The following is a 21,913-nucleotide window of genomic DNA, read 5'->3' on the forward strand; positions in this document are numbered from 1 at the left end:
TTTGCTAGAATAGTTTGACTTCTTGGAGAAAGATCAGCAGTGAGAAATTTACCCTTTACCACATGAAGGTAGGACAGACTCTGCTTATTCTTTCCTGAAGTGAGAACTGGGGAGAGGGTGAGGAGAGTCGCCAGCGTTAATCATACTGTGCAGTGTACTTCTGGAAAGAGCTTTGGGACTATGGTGATAGTCATGGCCCTTGGATGCAGAGGCAATTAGTGCCCTAGACAAGTTTACTGGGAACACCGTGACCGTCTCTGCGTTCTCTTCTTGTGGGCAGATAGTATAGAGTATCTGAGAAAGAAACGCAGTGTCCTATTTCTGTAGTGTTTTTTGTTGGACTCCAGGGGAGGACTGCAAGAGGTTTTCCCATTATCTTGCCCTCCTGCTGCTAAGCTGTCATCCTTAGGCCAACAGGAACAAGTTGAGCAGCTACGTTGATCTTCATGCCCGACAGTTGTATTAATAATTACAATACTAACTATGGGACAGTCCTGTTGCTCCAGCAGTACTATTCAAACAATGTATTTCTTAGTCTGTTGCAGCTTTTTCAGAGGCCAAAGCCAAGGAACATGGGCAAATTCCAAAAAGGCAGTTTTACACAGGCAGGTCATGATGAATGGGGTAATTGTAAACACATGTTTGGTTAAACCACTAGCAAACCAGCCTCTGATTCTTCCCAGTCTTCATCAATGCCAGCTTCTACTAGTTCTCAACAGGACAAAAATAGGAAATTACTTTCCTGGCAGGCAAACCGTAGAGGAAATGCCATGCCATCCCGTTGGAATAAACCTATAGCCCAGTGGGAAGGAGCTCTCCTGCTGAGCAGTGGTGGGGATGTCTACATTTGTTCACAAAGTAAGCTTTGGAGCGTGGTCCTTGTGCTCCTTTCACGGTTACTGCTGGAGAATTTGTGTCAGCAGAGAAATTGGAGAAACTGAGTGGCTGCTGTGAAGCTGAGCCTATGGATAATACTCCATGACACCAGCATCATTCTTCCATTATGCATCCCTGGTGAGAAAATCAATAAGCAGGGAGAATCTCTAAGTCCGTAGACTCTTTTCATGGTGGAGATTAGCACTTGATGAACACTTAGAAACTTCTTTCAATGCCTGGGATCTATATTCTGCCTTTCTGATGACTTGATCAAGTGGCTGCAGCTCTGTCCTAACTCATGTTGTTGGTCTGTAGCACAGACTACATTTTCAGAAGCTCTTTTTTTCCTTTCATTAGCTTTATTTCTAGGTCATCTTCAGGTGCTAATTTTGGTTTTGAAACCATGTAGAAGGGAATCCTTGAAATGTCACCCAAATATCTTTCACTGCAGATGCTCCTCTTACAGAACAATTTGACACTTAAACATATTCTTGGTCAGGGAGTTGCAACTGGGCTCTGTGTGCATGCTTCATATGTTTTTAGAGTGCTTTAGATTTCAAAACTAACTGGCAGCAGGGATTTAGATCCTTTAGAAAAGGAAATAATGTTAGAGAATTTTCCTAGGTCTTGATTTTAATGGAGGACAGTAGGACAAGACAGTTATATATTGGAAAGGATCAGACCGGAGGCTTTCAAGAGCTGAAATAAAAATGGGGAAGTGATTTTTTTTTTCTTGTGGCTTTTTTTCCCCCCCCTTTCTTCTTACCTTCTTTCCCATGGTGTTCGTCTCTGCCAGACTACTAGGTACAGATTCAGATAGGAGAACGTTCTCTCCCCTTAAATGGGAATTGGGAGAGGGGGTGAGAAGGAATGGGGGAAGGTAGAATCTGTAGCTTGGTCTTGCTTAGTGTACTGTTAAAGCTCTGAGCATCCTTGGAAAGGAATGAGGAGCTTTTATTATATCAAAGCACAAGTGTGGAATTAAACTTCAAGGAGCTGGAAAAGCTAAAAATTCAGAAGCTTGTGATATTTTTGTCTTGTGCCAAAGCCCTTCTTAAAAGGCCTGCTTTCCCTTCTAGCTCAAATGTATTAAAGTCTATTTAGGAGGATGTTAAGGGAGAAATATGTATTGCAAGGCCATTGATTCTTCCCGAATTAATGTCTTGTGGGTGATCATTCTTCATTCTAATAGCTGCTCGTGCTGACATCACCCAAGATGTCAGGGGATTATGTCAGAATTCAAGCCTTGATATTTTGCAGAACAAGGGCTCAAGTGCTGGCAGATGCTTTCTCGGTGGGTCAGGTTGCTTTTGTTTTTCCTGTCCGGCTCAAACTGTGATGTTCCAGTTACTGTACTTGGTCACAGCAAGGAGTGCAGTAAACAAAACAATTTCCAAGAGAAAGGTATCAGTGCAGCACAGTTGTGAGGACAAAGTACTACTTGCTGCTAAATCTTACGCTAGAGGTAGATTTGCCATCAGCATCTGTAACCTAAACACAGAAATGCATGTGTTTTCAACTTTATGAAAGAGCTTACCAACTTTACGTCTCTTTGTTTTGTTTTGTTTTCTCCTGTGATGAAATGTTTCATTCCAGGAATTGTAAAGTCCAAAAAGTTGAGGCTGAAAGCTTCCTTTTTTTTTTTTTTTTGTTTTGTTTTTCCTCCCTGGCTGCTGGGCACCTAGGTTTAGTTTTTGTTTTTAAATGATGGTTTTTAATGAAGGCCATCTAAGGGGAAAGCAATCAAAATAGCCCATTATTATGCTCTAGAAATGATCAAAATAGAATGTCACAGATCATACGTGATTTTCATGAATGGATAGCTTTTGTTATTCTTTACTGGTAGACTATTATAAAGTTACCTGTAGTCATGACATTTAACATTTGGAAGGTTTTGGAAGAGGCGTTGGGGTTCTTCTTCTAAGAGGCTTCAGGAGAATTGTGCAAGGAGGTTACAAGATGAGCTGTAGGAGTGCAGAGCAAATGCTGTTTGGGTTGCTGGCATCTCTGCTGTCCACTCAGGCTTGTTTTGCATGCAGCATGCATGTTTTGTTCTAGAGCTGATGCTAAAAAGGTCAGGAAAAAATCTCTGTGGAGCTCCTTGCTAGCAAGGGTGGATTACACTGTTAACACATGGAAAGTCAGAGGAGTGTTGCGAAGCGTGTTGCAGCTGATGCTGTGCATGACAGGATGAGTTCAGGTGTGTGATGACGCTTGCAACACCTGGTTGAGTTGTGGTCCAGTAACTTCCCTCCTCCTGCTTTCCCCTGGTGTCCTTTGGAAAATAGCACTGGTGATATGGTCTTTGGTAGGAGAATGGCATTGCAAGATGCTTTGCTAGTCTTAGCTTTACCTGATTTTGGTAAATGTATGATTTATCCTGGTTTACTTGTTCAACTCCTCTTCCAAGCAGTGGGAGAAGTTTTCATGGGTGCTTGGAAAATGGGCAGTTTTGAAAAGTGAAGTGAATGAAGGAGTCCTGTGCAGTAACAGCCTGACTTTTAGTTTTTCTTGTATTTGTCTCTGAGAGCTTCTGGGGCCCTTCATGTCCAACAGTCCAGCTCTTCCTTGCAAGGTTTGTTCCCCGGGTGTCTCATTTAAAATTCAGATGAGCTAAGGTGACACTTCTGTAGGTGAGGTGAAGTAGCTTATCAGGTGAATTTGGCAGCTCTCGGTAGAGTTTCAGGGAGACAGCTAGTGTGCAGCCATCAGTGATACAAGTCAATTTTTCCTTTTAGAGTGCTGAACTACAAATTTCTGTTGTGAGAAATCTGCAATGTGAAGAGGTTGAAGAAGCTTTCCCCCTGGAAGATTATGTAAGGTATGTATAGCTGTGTCTTATTATATGATCATCATAAACCAGAGCAACTGAGGAAGTAACTGGTAATAAATCCATCATTGCTCATGTTATGAGAAATAATAGCTGTTCATACTTATGACAGTGCTATGAGGAACACTGGAGATTTGGTTGACTCGCCCTGAAACGTTGTGGTAAAACATACTTGTTTCAGGCCAGTTACCGGCTGAAACGTTTTTTCCTGGAATATCTCGGCTCTTCCCAGTCTCACGGTCCCAGAGCTGCCTGTGAGCTGGTTCAGCCGCTCCACTCTGACCAAGGGGGGTTTCTATAGCCGAAGTCAAAGAAAGGCACTAGAGGTGACTGCTCCTGTGTCTACTAGGAAATGGTCTTGGTGGCTGTTGGGCAGATCTTGTCTGTGAAGTCCTGTGGCTCTTGAGGGGCTGCCTTGGATAGAGCTGCAAATTTCTCAGCCTTGCTAAAGGCTTTAGCTGGGGGGGTGGGAACCAACCATGCTGCAAACTGAAAACCAAAATAAGTTCTTTAGTAATTTTGGTTATTATTCTTGCCTATGGTAAATGTGGAATCATTTTAGGGGCAAGGTGACATGTCATGGCTGTCCTTCGTTTTACCAGATAGAGCTTGGGAAGACCTGGAGTTCGGGTTTTTGGGTTCTGGATTGCACAGCAGTGACTGGCATTTCTCTTCAGAAACATTTCTGGTTAGCTTTTTCTGTAATTTTAACACAAAAAAGTTTGAGCTAATTGACTAGCTCAGTCTTTCTGTCTGGGTATCAACTCTATTAGATGTGAACTCTTGGATGGACTGAGGAAGAGATCTTTTCTGAGCCTCCATTACAGTGGTCTGCCTCTGTCTAAAACCAGTTTCTGTCTTTTGCAGAGTCATTTGGAGAGTGACAAAATGCGTATTAAATGTTCTCCCCATCCCTGTGTTTTACTTGGAGCACTCTATACCAGCTGCTGAACGAAGTTCAGGTTTTACATCAGATGCTACTTGTAATGCTTCAATTGCTTTGCATAGCTGTACTAGGTTTTTGGGCTATTGAGGTGAAGGAAGTAATGAATGAGAAGTAATTTTATGGGCACGCTAACATGGTAGCATACAAATGCCAAGTTTTTTCCTCTTCTCAGGATATCTGGCCAACTCATACGCTTGACTTCAGCCGTGTTGTATCTGTACTGGCTTTGGCAGTGATTCAGAGAAGACTCATCCAGCCAGAGAAGCATCCATGGGATGACTTTTTATTTTATTTTATTTTTTTTAAGTGTGTGGGGACTGAAGCTTTCTTCCTGTGCGCAGCTGCGGCTTGTCTAAAGTCAATGTTTTGAGTATGGATCTACGTTCAGGCCGTGTGGTCAAAGTGAATTTTTGCCTAAACCTATGGTTGAGCCATAAATCGTTGCACTGTGTGGGCAACGATGTTTTCATCCAGTAGTTGGTCTTAGTTCACCTCTTCCTGCCAATATCCTCTAATTCTGCAATTCTAATTCTTAATTCTGAAGCCAAGCAAGGAAGTGTGTGCTTTGTGTGAGGAGCTTGCAAGCTTGTCTAAATCCTGCCTTGCTATGCAGAAAGAGCAGAGGTTCCCAAAGCGGCTTTCTCTGCTCCTGTCCTGAGGCCAGGGCTGCCTCCCTGCAGCTCCTTCTTCAGCAATATCATCTTCTGCTCCCAGCAGCCTTGTGGCCATGTTGTCTCCCCTCCTGGCTACCCAAATACCCGATTTCTCTCTTGGGGGTGGGTAGGGTGAATGCATCTTAGGGTTGTGACAACTGCCACAAGTCCCCATTGGTGACTAAGTACAGGGAGAAGGAATTGGTCGTGAGCACCAGTATTGTAAAGTAGAAATGGGAGCGTCTTGAAAGGGTGTGCCAAAAGAGTGGTGATCTTGCAGAAAGACCAGTTTGCAACTTGTGCTTTGCGCTGTGTTAATGTACTGTGCTGGTGCTGTGAGTTAAAGCAGGTTTTCATGGTAGAGACTGTGTCTATGGTACAGTTTCTGGAATATCTTACAGATATTGAAGACTTGCCCATGAAGGATCTTTGAGCCTTGACATAGTTCAGTGGTATGCTGGAGTTTGGTATAGGCCTTATGATTGATCCATAGATAAAGCTGACTATTTATGTGGCTTGGGAAGACGAGGGAAAAGGTGAAAGGAAGAATGTGCTGCTTCTCATGGTTGGGGTGACAAGCATCCTTCTGCAGGTCAAGATAGGGCATCACCGGCATGGTTTCAATTGAAACTTACAGTCAGAGTACATACTCCACTCACTAAACCAGTATTTATTATATTATACAGCCCCTTCATGGCACCTGAGTGGGGCATATCTCCTCTGCAGTTCCTTAAAAACACACCAGGGTTTCTCTACCACATCCTGCATGCATTGAAGGCTTCACCCTTACGTGAAGCCTTTCAGCGTCGTGATGTGTGCGGGGCCGGTTCGTCTCGGAGCGTGCAATGGGAGCCGTGGTTCCAAGCTGGGCCAGGGGCTGTTGGGCTCAGTGGTAGCGTGGAAGCTTTGCAGGGCTGTGGCCATGTGCGGAGCTGAGGGGCTTGGAGGGGAGAGCTTCGGGTTATGTCTTCCTGTGGTCTTCTGGGCTCCTGTTAAAAGTACTGCTATAACGGGATAACTCGTGCTACCTCACACCCTAGCCACATCGAATGAGGTCCCTAGAAAACCAGTGGACTGAAAGGGTTGTATCAAAAGTGACTTTCGCCTGAGATGCTCCCTCTGAAATTCATTAGCAGTTTAAAATTAACCAAATACTCTAGGTAGCTTAAATGAATCTTAATGACTTTCTGCCACTTTTGTTAGAAGAGTCTGTTTACAACCTTGTTGCCTTAGTGCGGCCTGGATTGCAAATGTGTTTTTTATCAATGAAGACGATTTTGCAGCATGGCTGTAATCTCCCTAAAGATTTGTCTGGTCAATGAAGAAATACCAGAATTTGTATAAACCAAAGCAGAGCCGGCCAAAGTAGCTATATCCTAAAACTGACCTAACCAATAAAGCTTGGAGTTACGATGTCATCTTCCACCAGGGAGCACTGCAAAGTCTCACTGCCCTTTTGCATCCTGTAAGAAAGGACTGAGCCATCCCATTGTTAGGGAGGAAAAACTGAATACAGACTGAAGGCCTGAAATTTAAGTAAGAATATACATTTACCCTGGATTTTGGATGTAAATGAACACCAACTAAAAATGGTTGGTTTTTTTTTTTTTTTTATTGTGATGCTTACTGTAAAAGAAAGATTAGAAACCATTCCAGTCTGTGTTTGAGGATGTGATTGACATTTTCTAAGTGACCTCTCTGCTCATGTGTATGTTTTGCAGCGGTGGAAAGGGAGGGGAGAGGGAAAGCTACTTTAAAGGAGGGAGTTTGGTAGATGTGGCGAGAGCCTAAAAGAGAAGGCACAAAGAAGGGCAATATTGACACAACTGTCAACATTTTAATTGACTTGATTCCCCGCCCTCCAATGCTCCCACTTCTCAGCAATGTGAGAGGAGGAGGAGTCAAATTGATGTCCATAGTTATGCAGGTATTTCTAGTGTGATGGAGAGAAACGGCAAAGCCGGCTGCTCCCTGTGCCTCCCCCCCCCCCCGGCCCGGTGAAGATGATGTGATGGGTGGGGGAGTGTCTTAGCTCACAGCATGGCTAGATCATGGCTCTGAAAATGATTACTGATACGATTATCTTTTTGGAGCGATGCTAACGCTTTCTTGGAGCTGCTGTCAGGCATCTGTATGGGAAAAGCCTGCTGTTTCTGGGGGCTGCATCTTGTCCATGTGCTGGTTATGTTGCTCTGCCTTCGCTTTCACGTCCCAGCTCGTGGAAACTAAATTCTCAGAGATGACGATTGCCTCTTCAAAGGTGGAGGAAGTGTTAGGAAGAAGAAAAAAATTGGGAGAGAACTGAGTATTTATACCACAATTCATAGTAAACATCCCACTTGTGATACAGGTAGCTAATTCACATCTAAAACTTGGCCTGACTTCAGTCCTGGTCTAAACCACAAGTGTCACTTTTGAGTAGATGTTTATTTGCCATGTCCTGTGGTCTGGTGGCCGTTCGGACAGCCGGGGATTCCAGGGTTTACCACATGGCGAGGCAAAAATGCTTCTGCTCTGGATGCAAACAGTGGTGTGTCTGAAGTCCATGAAATGGCAATGCCTGCTCAACTATCTTGACTTAAAATGTCTACAGCTATTGATTTTATGTTTTAAAAAAAAATTTTAGTTTCCCTTCTTTTTCATTTCCCAGCCCTGTCAATCTTTAGGAGTGACTAGTGCTTTGTCTTTGCTGACTGTCAGCCTCGTACTCCAAGATCCCAGTATCTGCAGTTGTAAAGATGCAAAGTGGGGAGAGGACAGTCATTCCTGATAGTGAGGGAAGGGCACTGGTGCTAATCCCGTAAATCCACAGCGGGCCCCTCCCCTGCATAGAAACCCGATCTTAACTCTTAGATCCTCCTTGCTGTTGCTGTGATATTTATACATGTAATTCCTACTTCTTAAAACAAGAGGGGGTTAGATCTAGTCAGATTTAAGGAAAACTGTATGAACTAGCCTTATAAATATTTATCCCTGCATCAGCATCTTGCTCTGGGATACTCAAGAAAAGATGGCAAATGACTGCCTTTTTGACACTGTACGATGTAAAGCAAATGCAATTCCAAAGCCTCCCTTAAGCCTCTGTGGCATGCTTAAATATCTTCCAGTTGCATGGTTAAAGGCTAAAATAAGTCTTGTACCCAGGAGTAGTGGATTTGGGAGATTTGTGAAATGCCTGTTCCCAGCTACTTCTATTGATGCAAATGGTGGAGGCCAAACTGTGGTGTGTGGGGAGGGGAAGTGGGGAGAGAAAATTGGTTGAATAAGATGATAATGCTTGCAGTTATGTCTCATCAGAGTTCGTTTCCTGTAAATGCTCCCTGAGGTTTTACATGAGGTGCGAACAAATGCAAATGCAGTTTGGAATACACTGGTGGGTACAGCTCAATGCTCACAATCTGTGACCTAAAAAAAAAAATTGAAGGGATTGAGGTTTTGGGGTTTTTTTTCCCTAAACCTCCAGAGATGCTTGCACTTACTCAGTAGAGTAAGTGTTAATGCCAAGCTGCAGAATGATAGCATTGCACCTTAGACTACTGACTTCAGTTAATTGTGGTGGGGTAACCATGTATAGATGATGCTGTTCTGGAAAAAGTAATTTCTCCCCTCCTTGTACCCTTCAAAAACCTGACAGCCAGTGAAACCTTAAGATTTTGATCTACAGCTCATAGATTGTGGTTAAGCATATAAAAATATTCAAGACATTGGAGTCGAAGTGATGTTTCTGCTATTTGTCCTCCAGAGCAAGACTTGAGAACAAAATTCCTGGTGCTGCTCTCGGCAGGGTGTTGGCCACGTGCCTCTCTGTTGTCAGGTTCTGGTTTGTTTGTAGTGTTAGGACATAGTTGGAGCCTTGTGTCAACAGAGGCAAGTACATGGGTTAGACTTTTTTAAAAGATATTTTAACATGTAAGGTTTGCAGTGCGTTGTTTTTTGCGGTGGGTTTTTTTTAAAGACATTTTGGCTCTGAAGGTTACAGTTGGCATGCAGCTTGTTGGTATTCTCGCTTTAGGTAATGTCCTTGTAAGAAAGAGAGGAGAGAACGCATCCACGTTAAGCTTACTTTTCTTGTAGCACAGCGGTAGATCTGGAGAGGAGACTTTAGAGAGGTCAGCTAGTCAATGAAAAGCTGAAGTCCCGTTGTGTTGTTTTTTGACGGCAGTTTGGTGACAGTGATGGGGAAACTCCGCGTACTCCCGAGACACTCTGTCTGTTGACTCATTGGTTTTTTTTCCTTTTAGCAATTTTGACTTGGTGTTTTTCTTTCCTCTTTCCCCAGTGCCCTCACACCACACCCTCCCTGCCACTCCACCCAGTGATGTTTTCCTAAATCTTCTTTGTTGCTTTTTAAACCTTTCTGTTTCTTCTTCTGAAAGTTGTGGGCACAGAGAACAGATTCTTCCTTCTTTCTTTGCAGAAGGCTTTCACATATTTGAAAGATACCATCACGACCCTTACTTTATCATCTTTTGTCTGAGCTCCAGTTCATTCTGTTTTCTCTTTTTTCCTCCCAGATGTCGTGTTTTTCTAATTCTGTGATGTTCCTGTTGCTTTTGCTTGGATTCCTTCCAGTTGATCTTTTCTGAAATTTGCTGAAGACTGGATACAGCGTCATGCTGGAAGCTGTATCAGCCACGAGTAGAACAGAACTGTTGCTTCATGATTCTCACATATGTTCCTCTGTATGTTCCTGTATGGTATTTGCCTCTTTCTCAACAAAGAATTTTCCAGTTACTAAAACTTGCTTTGAATTCAGTCTTCCAGCAAGCTGGCAGCTTTAAGTTAGCAGCTTCCCCAAGTTTCATGAGTGTCACTTTCTCCTTCATTATCTAGATCGTTAGTATTAGAACAGTGTGGCACCAGGGCAGATCTCTGCAGAGGTTATTCTGTATGTCAGGGTATTTTGTGAATCTTCCAATTTTTCTGACTCCAAGCAAGTGGTAAGTCAGTGCAGTTATCCAGTCACTTTCAAATCTGCGGTAAGATGACTATTTGCATTGATAACTGTATGACAAAGTTTTCTTAACTTTTCATAAGAATGTGGTTTAAATCTTTTGACATAGTTTTGCTAATGTCAAGATTCAATGTCTGTTGCTTCTATGCTCCTAAAATATATTATTCTGCCATAGTAGGAAGCTGAGTTGATTTCACCTGGCTTATCCATGAACAGTCAGGTTTTGTTGAGTTCGATCTCTTATTTTCTTCTTGGTGCTAGCAGATGGGTTTAATGGCAATCCACACGCAAATAAGCAACAGCTATCATTCTTCAGGTTCTTCTTTCCACTCCTTTCCCCTCCCACTTCTTTAGGATATCAGTGTTTGCCATTCTCCAGCCTCTGTTACCTTGTCAATTCTCTATGAACTCTCAAAAATAACTGCTAATGGTTTGAAGCTTTAAGAAAAACTCACACTGTTCAGCATATTCATGACTGAATTTCATGAAAACCAGCAAATTTGAGAGTAAGTAGTGTCTGATCTGTGCTTTCCTTTTTTTTTTTTCCTTCTCCCCTCTGTCCTACCATCACTAGTATTAAGGTGTTTTTTTTTCTTTTTTGTTTTGGCCTTGTTACCTGTAGCTTTCTTGAGAAAGTCATGAGTGGACTGACCTTTCCCTTAATCATTATTTTATTGCTGTGGAATTACAGAATGAGTTTTTGATATTTTTGATGTCTCTTGCTTCACCTTCACTTATTTTGGTATTGCAATAATTGTCTTCAGGCTATTGCTCTTTTAGTGGAGTGCAGATGAATGGACTTTCCTTGACCTCTTTAGCTAGCAAGGGAGCAGAATTAATTGTTGCTTGCTTTTCGTCCTGTATGGGCAACCACAAAACTTAAACTTCTTGGGTCTGAGGATTAACTGGAAACCAATTAAAAACTGGAGATGAGAGAGAACAAACAGTCAGTGGCAGAAAGCTCTCTTCAAATACAAAGGTGAGTTTTTTTTATCCAGAATCAACCCATTGAAACAGCTAATGGGAAAATGCCAGAAGGTTGAATCTTCACCTCAGCTGGTTTTGTCAGATTTGGGTTTGAGAACATCATTTAGTCGATGCCCCTGATCAGCTCAGGCATAATTCAGAAGCCATGTCAGGTTTTATATACAGTGTTCCTGCTGCTGTCTGAGACTAGTTTAAAATAGAAAATATTGCAATATACCGATGAATGCAAAATGGCTAGATAATCATATGATAAGCTAGAGACTTGGTCCTGTGTCACCACCAGATCTAGAAGCATGTTGGATAAGGGGATGTTTACAGAGCGGAGACAGTGAACAATGCTAATACTGTTCACAAAATAAGAACCCTTCTGAAAAGGAATGTACAGTTTCAAGAACAGATGGTCTAGTGGTAATACAAATTTTTGTTGGCTGGCAGCCGTCTTTCAGGTTAGGATCTTGTCTTGAAAGCTCTTTCATAGAGTTGACTTCCCTTCTGCAGAGTACTTGATGAAAGGGCAGAGTAAATTCCTCACGGGAACTCGTTCTTCCTGGTCTAACAGAAACAAGCTTACAATGAAAGCGCAAGGTAAGCGGCAGTAAGCTCACGGAGGCAGGTAGTCTTTGTTGGAGCAGCCTGTGGCTATTTCAGATTTTGTTCTGCTCTCTGTGCTCCAGAATTAGCATGCTGCAGGACGGTTGTCACCCCTTTGATGGAAGGTGGGAAGACTGACTTGGAAACACGCACAAGCCTTGCTTTGATCATCTCTGATTTCTTCTGCAGAAGCAGCATATTGTTTGTTAGACAGAGCTTACATAATCCTCCTTCTGTGTGTGTCTGTGTAAACATATTTAACACAGGCCTTTTGTTTCTTAACTAGTATAAATTTATCCATAGTGTACATGCAGCGTGGAAGGGGACAGAAGAGCGATGAGTTACAGTGCGCATTTTGGATTTCTCCTCTCCTTCAGTGCCCCAGAACTTGTACGGACTCATAACAAGCAAAAGGGAGGTGAAATAATCCCGTTCTTATCTTCTATCTGTGCCCTACCCTGCTAAGAGCAAAGTGACTGTCTCTTTCTTTAACTAATCAGTGGTATCGCAACCCTTGTGCTTTCCTTGCTGGGTTGATTGTCCTGTCGCACAGTAGCTGGTAGACTTTAAATGCAGAATTAGTGTATAAGCCTGTGCCATTTTTGGCTGGCTGTTAGTGTTTAAAGTCTTTAAAGTCACCCACTAAAGACAACGCAGGAGAAAAAAAGTCGGCCTGGATATGTGGCGTGTGTGTTCTTGTTTAATATCGGAATTCCTGGTATGGCCAGGGACGCATGCCAGCTTTGGCAGTACAGGGCACAGTTCAGATACTTAAGTACTATACTAAAAATAACGGGACTATTTTAGACTGGGACCCAATTAGGGAGAGAATAACTTGTTGCTCTGCAATCAGTAACCTGAAGTAGCAGGCAGGCTGCAATGTGCAAGTAAACTGCTGTTTTGCTTACGGAGTCGCCAGCTTTGATGCTGCTTCCTTGCTGTGTTCCTTAGATGCTTTTCCAGAGATTAAAAAAATTTTAAAAAAGCCTTCTCTTAAGGCAGACTTTGTGTGCTTTAGTTCAGATTCTGATATTGCAGTGTTTAATAGCATTACAGCTCCTAATCCTCCAGTGGTGGCTTGGGAAATTCCTAGAAGGCAGGGAGTGGGAGGCGAGAGCTGCCACGCGGTGCCCTCCCCGTCGCAGTGTGCAAGCTGCGTGGAAGGGCAGCGAGGGTGAATCTGGGCAGCCAAGGAGCCGAGGGGCTGGTTTGAAGATGGTCCCTTTTCCCCTGGTTCGCCTACTGGGGACAGAGGAGAAGGGAGTGTGGTTCCTGAAATGTGCTATTGCTGCTTGCTTTCCTATGTCGAGAAGTACAGTGAAAATAACTTGCACGTTTAAGTGCCTGAAACAAAGCATTACTTTACATTTCAGTAGTTTCCCTCTGGTTTTATTTTTGGTGATGCTGGTTGCTGCCACCTTCTATTAGATCGCTCAGATTTCAGGGAAGCGAGTTAGAGGAATCTGAATTTCTCTGTGCACAGGCCGTGTGGGGTGCTAGGGAAGGAGCAGGCATGCGCCAGCATCTGAATCCTCTGGTCCTGGAGGGCTTTCAGGTGATGGTTGCATTTGGTCCCAATTCTCTGCTGCTCATCAGGACGGTTGTGTATGGAGCCTTATGCAAATGCTGCGTTGGATAGACTTGTGCTGATGCTCGAGATGAAAGCTAAATGCACCTAAAACTTCTATTTTTGTAGATGTCTTTCTAGCATGCTATTTTGAGAGTATGAAAAAGCCAGAATGTTTTTGGTGTTGTGACTCTCATGCTATTTTGAAAGTAGCTTTTCATTTTATTCAAAATAAAAAGCTGATAAAAGAGGAGTTCAGGGCCTTGTTCAGCTGTGGTCTCTTAACAGCTTTCAGTACAGTGTTGAACTTACATTGTGATTTCAGTAGGACTTTATCAGATTTGTGCAGGAAGCTTCACGTTCTTTAAAATCTTAGATTTTTGTTTGCTCTTGTCCTGGCCTGAAATGCAAAGAGAGACACTTCCTAGATACCCATTATGAAAATGGCACCTTTGGTATTCAGTGCTGAAACGTGCCACATCATGGAAATACTGGGAGAGGCACCCTGGCGAAGCAGTTCATGTTTTGTGTTGTAGAGAGCTGGCATTTAGGCATGTGCTTGTCAACTCAGAAGCTACATGGATTCTACCTTCTGCATACTGCAGCAGCCTGCGGGCCTTGCTGTTAAAAGTAAATGTTACATGGAGGATGCCTAGCAACTGTAGTTTTTAGGTCTGTGCCAAATTGTTAAAGGTGCAAATCTGTTAAATTGATGCAGTATTTTCTGGAGGATGCAGCGTGGCGGTGCTGAGGTTGTGCTTCTGGACCTCTCTGGGATGCGGCTGTCCCTCCAGCTTTCCTTCACCATCCTAGTTAGGTTAATGTCTAGTGCCCACAATTCACAGGCAGGAATATTAATTTAAAAAAAAAATAATTAACGATGTTAATTTGAGTTGCAAACTTCGTTGATGTGAAAGGGCTACGTTAATGAGCCTAGCTGAGGGGCCAGTAGGCCTCCATCCTCCTGGCTCTGGTGGGGGACGTGACCTGGAGCAGAGGGACCCGGGGCTGGCAGCTGGGAATAGCGATGTCTTGAACGCAGAGCTCATGGCTCAGAAACCAGCCTTCTGCCGGTGCCTGGGGCCCGCTGGGTGACCTCAAAATCCTTTCCGGCTGTCTCAGTTTCTCTGTTTGAAAATGGAGTTGGTGCAGGGCTCTGTTGGTGAGAAAAAGGGCAATAATCTGTATAAAAGTGAGCATAGTTACGGCTGTTCCTCTCGATAAGCGTAGCTGTAGTGGATCAGACCACAGGTTAACCAGGAACAGTTTTGTGTGTCTCTGGGCCATCGGCAGCAGCAGTTGCTTAGGTCGAAAGCCTGTAAGGAGTCTTCCTCTGCTTTTAGGCCCTTCTGCTGCATGGTGAGCTGTGCTGCAGTTCTCTGAAGTGTGCATCTCCATTACTATAGTCGCTATCCCTTGATGAACTTTCTCCAGTGCTTAGCCTAAATTATTGTTTTAACACATTGATAGGTCCGGTCACCCCATGGAAATGATTTTCATGTTTCCTGTCCACTTCAGATCTCTTACCTACCTCTTTCTCTTGAGGGAATGGTCATGCTCCATAACTGACTAATGTCTGTTCTCTTCTCCCTCAGCTGTCTCTTCTTCTCCACACTGAATGATCCAGGTCTGTTAGTTTCTGCTTTAGGAATTCCTCTTCGCTGTACTCTTTCTAATTTTATTTTACCTTTTTAGTGTCACAACAGCCCACAGTTTTCAAGAAGTGGGTGTGCCCTGGGTTTAATGACTTGTCATGATTCTGCTTTGCTTGCAGCAGTTCCTTAATTCTTAATACTGTATTTCCTTGTGAGATATGGTCTGCCTTTCCTCCCCCCGCAAAATGATACTTTCAAACAAGACTTCAGACTGCTGACGCTTACTTCAGTGGTACGCACAGGCAGGGTTATTTTTCTTTTTGCATGTTGGCTTGAGTCTGTGGAAACTAAATCAGCGTTGCCCTTTTGGTTGCCCATTTGCTCGTGATCATGCGATCGTTCCACTGTGCTTTGCGTGACGCTCCAGCTCCGATGACGGAACACGTCATACTGCCAGCAAGCTTCACGTCACCTCCCTGTTTGTCAGGTTTCGGGGAGCTTATGGGTACATTGGAAAGAATGGCCACTACAGTCATTCTTGAGACTCCTTGTATGCAAAAAAAGCTCTGTGTTTTCCTACCTTTATTTCTTATCCTTCAGCTGGGTGTTAAGGGGGGGAACCACTCCGGCAAACTAGAGCAGCTCAGGTCCTTTTAAGAGTCCCTAGTTAGGGATAATGTCCAAATGTGTCTTTGTCCATACAGTACCATAAACCTTGGAGGTTTGAGTCATTAACTTCTGCAAAAGCTCTACTGACTCTTCCCATGCCAACTTATTTATTATCCACGTCTATGTTATCTAGTTTTAACTAGTACTTTTGGTAAAGAAGTCACTTCCTGATTTTTCTGTTCCCTGAATTTACCTTGCACTCACTTCTGAAAACTGATTTGACTTACCATCTTTCATGCTATGTCCGAATCAATTTAGGTATGACTGGGAATATATGGCAATTAATAACTTGGCAGTTTGACGTTTTCCTTCAGAAATCTTGGCCAAATTCTTTCCATTCTAGCAACTTACTACAGTCTTTTTATGCTGCTCTTTAAAATGTTGTCTATCAGCAGTTGCTTAGTGTGCGTATATAGATATATATATAAAAATATGGTGCCTGGTGAACTTTTGGAGGTTGACATTGATTTTTATTTCTTTTAATGAACAAACATAACATTTCTTAAGGAACTAAAAGAAAAACGGTCCATATGTTTTTCTTCCTGTCAAGAAACGTTGAAGGTGTTTGCAGCTAAAGTGAGTTTTGGGGTAAGAGGGAAGAAAGACTTGATTTACTGTATTCTGCATTGGAACTGAGAGCAGATGCCATTCCAGTCTGGTCTTTGGCTTCAGCCTTATGTCCAAGTTCACTCTGGGCATTTGTTTGAAGGTAACAGTAAACATGAAACTGATCCTCACTATCCTGACTTTTGGGGCTTTTGCCTTAGGTTATAGGGAGTGCCTGTTGTAGCATCAATGCATCCTGTGTTTTATTTCTGAACTTCAGTGTCCCTCCTCTGTGTTGCCTGTTCTCAAGTTACTGGGACACCAAGTTAACATCTTGCAGTACGCTTGGCAGAACAAAGTCAGAGGAATGTACTTCTTGGTTAGAAAACTTAGTCTCCAAGTTCTGCAGGAAAAAAGATGAATACAAAATTTCCACGCCTGAGCAAGAAGTCTCAGGCAAGCCTCCCACTAGCGAAGGAAAAGACTTGAGAAGCTCTTGTGTATCTTTTGCAATGTTCCTAGCACATCATGAAATGCTGCTTTCTTGTCCAGTCTGAGAACTTGTTTATGAAACCTAATATTGCCCTGTGAAACTCAACACTTTGCTTCTTAATACTACAGCCTGAGTGATGCTCGATGAGGTGGACCGGGTGCTTCGTCTATCAGCTGTTTCAGGCGTTGTGAAGTCTAAATATGACGCTTCCTTAGCTGGCACTTGGAAGCTTCACCCACTCCTGGGGAGGGGAAAGAAATCTCAGTGTCACGGCACAATCCTGTAGCAGATGTATCCTCCAAAAAAATAAATAAAACAGCTGAGTCACTTGTTTGTTCTTTTTCTTCCATGCTGCCGGCCAATCCCAATACCCTTGTATTTCACACAGGAGGGAGAAGGCAGACAATACTGTCTTTATTACTCATACCCTGCAGGACACTATCTTCTTCACAAAATACGGGTGGCGTCTGTCTGTCTCCACTTCATGGGAAAGATTAACAACAATTAAGGCCAACAATTAAGGTTGGGAAAACCTTCGAATAACTGCAACATCTGCTCTTATACTAGAATAAATAACGCTGGAGCTCCGGCTGCCAACAGAGTACTTGCTCATGTCTCTTTTGTAATTGTGGGCTTGTGAAATTCATACTGTTAACCGGTCCCTCGCCGACCGATGCGAATGACCAGCAGTCAGTACAAGTAGTGGTTTGGCCAAGAGCTACATGCTGAAACTGAGGTTGCAGGATGAGAAGTGGGAATCCTGTATAAAATTTGGGGCACTGTGAACCTTGCAATGGCAGTGGTGGTCAGGTGGCTCGCAAGGTGGACATGGGTTGTAGTCAGCCCGTCACCTCAGGCATGGCAATTGACCCCCTGAACTTCCCAGTCCATTTCAATGTCAAATAAAACGGGTTTTCCTAAACTGCTGTTGACTCTAACTGGTTTTACTCTTGCTTTGAGACAGAATAGGGTTGTTGAGGGGTGATTTACTGTGTCTCAACCAACTGTTGTGTTTTTCCATAAATTTGATGGCAAGAAAGCATTTGAGTGTGTTCCGAGACGGACATTTCTAGAAGTAGGTGTTGAGGCAGCACTGGAAATAACTGACTTACAATGCACGTGGACCTTTTGCTAATATATCAGGAAAAACTTAAGAATTAAGGAGAATGTCTTGAACTTCACTTTAGGAGTATTCATTCAGATAAAGCCATTTTGGTATAAAGGAATATTCTCTGATGAATGGAATAGAATATTTTGAGTCGGAAGGGACCTGGAATGGTCATCTAGTCCAACTGCCTGATCACTCAGGGCTGACCAAAGGTTAAAGCATATAATTAAGGGCATTGTCCAAATGCCTCTTAAACAGTGACAGGCTTGGGGCATTGACCACTTAACTAGGAAGCCTGTTCCAGTGTTTGACCACCTCATGGTAATGGAAATGTTTCCTAATATCTAGTCTGAACCTCCCCTGATGCAGTGTTGAGCCATTCCCATGCATCCTGTCACTGGATACCAGGGAGAAGCTTTCCAGTAAGTAAGAATCACGTATTTACTTAATTTTGTCTGACTATACAGGGCGATTTCTTAACTTTGCTGATCATTTGCTGTGCAGACGTGTTGTACCTTCCTTCCAGAAAATGAAAACTTCAGTGCTGCTCAAGTGCTGGGAGCTGGACCGTAGTCCTTCTTGGCACACGTGTTCTCTACAGAGGGAGCGGTTGTGTTCTGACTTGGTGCAAAAGTGGAGTGATTCTGCTCTTTCTAAGGCTTTTTTTTTTGTGTGTGTGTGTTTAAAAATGTATCTCATGAGGCATTAAACCTTAAAAGGCTTAACCTGCTAGACAGAGATCTGTATCAAAAGACTGTTGGGGGTCTATCATCAAAGTCTGGTAGAAAACAGCTACGTTTTTGTCCCTCAGACCATGGAAGAAATTCAGATGTGTTGTTCCTTGGTTTGCTTAATATTTCTACTTCCCCATCTGTTGCTAGTGGTTTTTTGCTACCTGCATTTCATTACTCTGGCTGCAAGATCTTTTCTGGCCAGTGTTGCTACTTGCAGTTGTAGGAAAAAATATATCCATGTTATTCCTGCTGCTTGCTTCGCCGTTCTGAGTAGTCCCACTGAGACTGACCAGAGTGCTGTACTGGGCAATGTGCTGTTGTACTTCAGCAGGAACAGAGTATGAGGGTATGCCTGTAGTTTCGGAGACAACACTGGGAAGGTTTACAACTTGGAGCTTCTCTGGGAACCACGGCTGTCTTCCCCTGCCGTAGAGAAGAGCGCTTCTTCCCTGTGAAGTAACCTTCTCAAACCTGGCTCTTGAGAGGCATCCAGCTTCAACAAACTTCTGCTTCTGTCTTGTGTTTTGGAGGGAATCTTTTTGGTTTTATACAATGGAGAGGTTCTCATTTAGTTAAATGAGACAGTCCTGATGAAAATTCTGCTGCTTATTTTAGGCTATTGACTTATGTGAGTTATCGGACTAGAAAAGATGCGTAGGCAAAGATGTTGCAGAAAACAAACGTGATGGTTTCCAAGCCATAGTGTAATTTACCTAAGACCAACAATGCCATAAAGATGAGAGAGTATCAGACATCAGTGGCAAATTCGGTGATACTGCTGCCCATTTGAAGGACGGGGGAACATTATAAGCTCAGAGATCTGTAAGCATCAGAGCCTTAGGTGAAGGAAATGCGTGCTGTCTTCCCATGAAAAGAAAGTAGCATGAAAGCAGGTGGTAAGTATTTGTCTAAAGCAGGCAGTTGTGTGAAGCCATCTCTTCATGCAGAACTGAGTTTTAATAAAGTAGTACTGCTAATTAGTGGGGCTGCAATGAAAATCGAGACTTTTCTGATGCATCTGTCAAATTGATTGTATTAATGATGAGTGAGTGCTTTTATAGATCAAAAGACAAAGGAACAAAAAAGAAACTCTTGGATTGTTATTTCATCAATTAAGAGTAGCAGTTGGAAATTTCAAATTTCTGATATTTAGAGAGGCTTTTGCAAGAGAGCTTATCTGCTGCTTTTTTGATACATCTTTTGTTTTATTACACTGCAGTGTATTTTGGGGGGGAGAACTTTTTTTGAAGAGCAAAGCAGGAACAGAATCTCTGCCTCAAACAGCAAATTCAGGAAAGAGAACTGAGCTAGATTTTTTTTATTTTTATTTTTTTGTGAGGTGGAGCATTCACAACACTGAATTCTGCCATGTTGGCTGAAGGGATTATCTTTTGCATGCTGTACTGCTGCTAAAGAAGCTCTTCATCTATTTATTGAGTTCACATACACGTATGTAAGTGCATGTGTATAATATATGTATACGTACACACACGCACACTCACAGAGTGAAATTAAACCCTAAAAGTTGCTGGGAGAAGCTGAAGCTTTGTCAGGATTGGCTTCTGCAGTAGAGAGACTAAGAGTGCGAGGATACTGTGGGACTGGTTCGGCATGATTATCAGTCTTGTCCAGAGGTGCTGAGAGTCTGAAGTTATAGTGCTGTACGCTGGGGAGGGGTTCCTCTAGTTGTTTTTGAGTGTTTAGATTGTGGATGTCTATATCTGAGCCAGTTTTCTAAATTCCCTTTGTAGTCAATGGAGAGAACCAGGCACTCCAGTGATGTCCTTCACTGAATCGTGTAAGTTGAAAGGGGCCTCTTGAGATCATCTAGTCCAAACCCCAGCTTTCTCTGACCTCTTCTAGATAGCTGCCTTGGAATGAGGTGAACTGCATGTAAGCAGTGCCTGTTTCTCCTCACTGACTGATGTGACAGTGCAGGGGCGTACATCTCCCCTGTACCCCTGCCACCACATAGGGTACGGGACTTTCTTCTTATCCTGTAATAGAGTTACGGGCGGCTCCGGACATAGCCTGGATGTTGATTTGTTTCTGTGGGCAATGTACTGCAGGCCTATAAAACGCTGTTGTATATGGGGATGCTTATGTGCTGTCTTCTCCTTCCTTTCTACTGCTGCCAGTGCCAGTTGGACAACCCTGGGGTGTGAGAACGCAGATGGGACCTGTGTGTCTGTTCCAGGCTTGGAGTACAGGTGTTTTGTGGGTTAAAATATATCGGTATGTAGGGAGGGCACTTTGGCTACATCTGGAGCCTACACCCTCTGAGAACAAATGTTCCCCTCCAGCTGCTCTGTAGTCTGAAGGTTAACTAGGGATGTTTCTCATTTAACACATATCTAGTTAACCTTCAGTGCTGGTGACGTTCGCTGTTTCAGGCCTCTCTTACATAGTCTTATAAGGCTCGAAACAACAGATTTCCTTTATGGCACCCTGAAAGAACAAGGGAGTAGCTCTTAACGTAGGTGGCTTGGCAAAATACTGTAGTCAAGTATTTGGCCTGCTACCTAGCCTTCAATATGTAATCTTTGGGTGCTGCCAAAATACCATTCTAATTAAGTTGACATAGTCTATGAAGCCTGGGTGGTATTACTTCAGTTTTCTTTCCTATGCTTTCCAATACTGTGCTTTGAAAGGGTTGATGGAAGCGGTGACACTTGCAAACTCGCTAGAGTTTTCATTGAGCTGGGATTTTGGTCACCTTGTGACCTTCAGGATCAAAGGAAGGAATACTCTCTTTCTTCCTGTCTCTGCAGGTGCAAGTTAAGAGCAATAAATAAATGTACACTAGTGCACATGGAACATGTGATCAGTTGGCCAGACTTCAGCTTTCCGTTGAACATTAACACATTAACCCTTCTACAAAATATTAACCTATTCTGTAAGCTTATTTTCTGTTTTGTTTACACTTAGTTGGAAAAGCTATGCCCTGTTTGTCCCATGGTGGTATATTTGCAAGTAGGTCAACATACTTGCTTTTGAGATGTCAGCCTGAAACTGTTTTTCATGGGCTGCAAAGCACAAGGGGGTAAGAAAGACTTATGCATTTCCTATCTCCTTTTTATTTATTTATTTATTTTATTTTTTAGAAATTTCCAGCCTGTATTCAAGAACAGAGCACCAGTAGCATTTTAGTTGTGTCCTGAAAGTCAGTTAGGCGCTGCTGCAGCACTGATTGCCTGCTGCTAACTGTAAGCCACCCGTGGATTTGGAGCTTGCGTGTTGCATAATACCAGCAAATTCATCTGAGATTACAAAATGGTCTCTTTGCTCTAAGAAGAGATTGTTGTGATTTGTTAGTAAGGCAGCGTTAAAATACACAAGGTATCTGTGACATCAGTATCTTAAA

General features: G+C 43.0%; 1 protein-coding gene across 5 annotated transcripts in view; it reads left to right on the plus strand.

Annotated features, from left to right (window-relative positions):
• GRB10 (growth factor receptor bound protein 10) overlaps nt 1–21,913 on the plus strand; it is a 148,388-nt gene that overhangs the window by 5,393 nt on the left and 121,082 nt on the right. For 2 of the 5 annotated variants that reach the window (XM_087760071.1, XM_087760055.1), the window contains exon 2: nt 3,615–3,697. The exons of 2 other annotated variants lie outside the window; for them this stretch is intronic. The gene's annotated coding sequence lies outside the window, so the exon portion shown is untranslated. Of the gene's footprint in view, nt 1–3,614; nt 3,698–18,101; nt 18,238–21,913 lie in introns of those variants that run through there. One more of the 5 variants, XM_087760083.1, reaches the window with a different exon arrangement.

The sequence above is a fragment of the Nipponia nippon genome, unplaced genomic scaffold (genome assembly GCF_047370975.1).
Source record: "Nipponia nippon isolate SJK-2023a ecotype South Korea unplaced genomic scaffold, ASM4737097v1 scaffold_1, whole genome shotgun sequence".
Classification (NCBI taxonomy): domain Eukaryota; kingdom Metazoa; phylum Chordata; class Aves; order Pelecaniformes; family Threskiornithidae; genus Nipponia; species Nipponia nippon.